Source organism: Pinus tabuliformis, chromosome 4_1 (genome assembly GCF_031772625.1).
Source record: "Pinus tabuliformis cultivar Carrire ecotype Pingquan chromosome 4_1, CPIR1, whole genome shotgun sequence".
Lineage (NCBI taxonomy): Eukaryota > Viridiplantae > Streptophyta > Pinopsida > Pinales > Pinaceae > Pinus > Pinus tabuliformis.
Window position 1 is genome coordinate 319,102,427 of NC_142303.1, and position 2,275 is coordinate 319,104,701.

At 34.7% G+C, this 2,275-nt stretch overlaps 1 long non-coding RNA gene across 1 annotated transcript; it reads right to left on the reverse strand.

The window, feature by feature from the left end:
* Nucleotides 1–912: 912 nt before the first annotated feature.
* On the reverse strand, nucleotides 913–2,054 carry LOC149175577 (uncharacterized). Its single transcript, XR_016258569.1, has 3 exons — nucleotides 1,937–2,054; nucleotides 1,407–1,833; nucleotides 913–1,211 (listed from the first exon to the last, which is right to left on the reverse strand). It is a non-coding gene; the product is annotated as an uncharacterized LOC149175577 (long non-coding RNA).
* Between the last annotated feature and the right edge of the window lie 221 nt (nucleotides 2,055–2,275).

Genomic DNA, 2,275 nt, shown 5'->3' on the forward strand with positions numbered 1-2,275 from the left:
TAGATAATTAATACACAGACATTAATTTATAAATCACCCTTTAACTCGGGAACAATAGCTTCTCATTAATTATTAAACCAAAGAACCCATGTAATAATTTTCTAGCATTATTGCAATTCTTTTGAGGAAACAAAAAATACAAATTAAAACGATTTCGAGATCCTGAGAAGATCAGGAAGACTCTAATTCTAAATTTCTAAATGAAGTTGGTCAGTCAAGAATACTGTGTTCTATGCAAGCTTCTAGTATGTTAACAAATGTAAATATCATGCAATAGTAAACATAAACTAATTAATAACTCAAAACCGTAAGGGGACCAAAAGCCATTAAACTGGGTAGATTCATATGAATATAGTAGAATTTAATAATCTAAGAAATACATACATATGAGTATAACTACAGTTCCTTTCTTGGAAACGATAACTTCAATAATAACATAGATACATGTATATGGAGACAACAAAGGGGAAAAATCTGGGCGATATGTGTATACGCTTAACCACAAAAGACTACGAGAAACCAAGAACATTAATAAAAAACATGAACTTCTTCATTAATCTTTCATGGTAATGACAATAAACAAAAAAATTGTAGCTATATATATATTTGTGTGTGTGTGCAGGAAAGTGTATGTTGGTTAACTATTAGATAATGAAGGAACCCAAAACAAGGGAAATGACTTCAGACCCCTCATATAACATTGAACAATTTGTGTAACTAGAACCATGAGAAAAGAAATGTAAAAAATATAATCTTAAGTTGTGGGAATAACCTATAGCAATCTGACGATTCCATAACGAGATACCGAGCAAAAACCACACTGATTTGTAAATTCCAAAAGGAGAGATAAAATCCAAAATATGTAGTTTTTCATGTAATTAAAAATGAGAGGAAGAGAAATAATGTATTCACAATTTAATCAAAAATTACAAAATAAAATATAATAAGTCAAGGGCATACAAGTTACAGTGAGGGTTTTGAAACTTTCACCCCTCTTAAACTTGTTATAATATCTTTGTGTCGTAGTTCAGTTTTTGAACCATAAATAAATACAACACCTCTAATGACAAAGCGTCACCCAGGTAAGATTATGGAGGCTCAAAGGGGTAGTTTCCCCAGCCAAAGGTAGAGTTATAGAGTGAACAAGATCTAGCATAATGGTACATCCAGACATCCATAAATACCCAACAAGCAATGCAAAAGGTACCCACCTGTGATAGCATGGAGGGCTGGTTAGAAAACGTTGTTCCAAATTCCAACTATAACCATAATAAAGGGAAAATGTACCATAGATAAATACATGTAATTGAATGAAGTAAACAAGGACTTAGGACATAGACTACAGTAAGATTTAGGAAAGAAATGAACCCAAAAAGATAAGAAATGTGCTAAGAGAAAGAGATTACCTATATTAAAGCCATTGCCAAACTGGGTGCTTGACAAATTACATGTGAATAGAAACCATAAATTAGAACTTGGACAGGAAATCCTATTTCACAAATCTAACAAGCACTGGTTATCCAGACATAAATTAAATGCATGGATTATTAATAATGAGAAGGGTAACATATCATTACTGGGTAATAGTTGGCTAAACCCTTCCCTGCTGACATGCTTCTTCTAAGCAGACAGAGGGTAAAAAGGGGAGCCACTTGCATACTAGGTTCAAGCCACCACTGAGCGAGTTGAGAAAACATCTTTGCGCCATGGCCAACACTAAAGAGAAAAACAAGGGTTCGATCCATGCCCAAAATATGTAGTAGGGTTATACCTGTTAATATTGAAAGCACTTTAATGCCAAGAGGAATAATGATTACCGTATCCAAGAGTAACCTGTGACACAGAGAAACCATAAACCAACCATAAACACTTATACGTAATGCAGTAAATTGATATGGGAAAGCGAGAGGGAGAATGTTGAAAGAGGGGAATTTACCTGAGAGGACAAGGGCATTGAGCAAGGCACTAGAGAAATAGACAGAGAGAGCCAAAACCACCACGAAAATGTAGGAAGAAAGGAAAGTATTTCCCTTTGCGACCACTAATAGGAAAACAAGAAAATGAACCCAAATCGAAAAGTTGATGCAAGGAGTTAGGGTTAGGAAATCTATTCAATCCAAGGAGAATCATCGATCTCAAGTTAAGAGATATAAATCGTTGATTTCATTTTTCGCCCTCGAGAATCAGACATGATAGGGAACATGAAGACCATGTGATAATAACTGAGGTGGAGATCAATGTTAACCAAGATGGGAGGTGGTAAGTGCCACGGGGA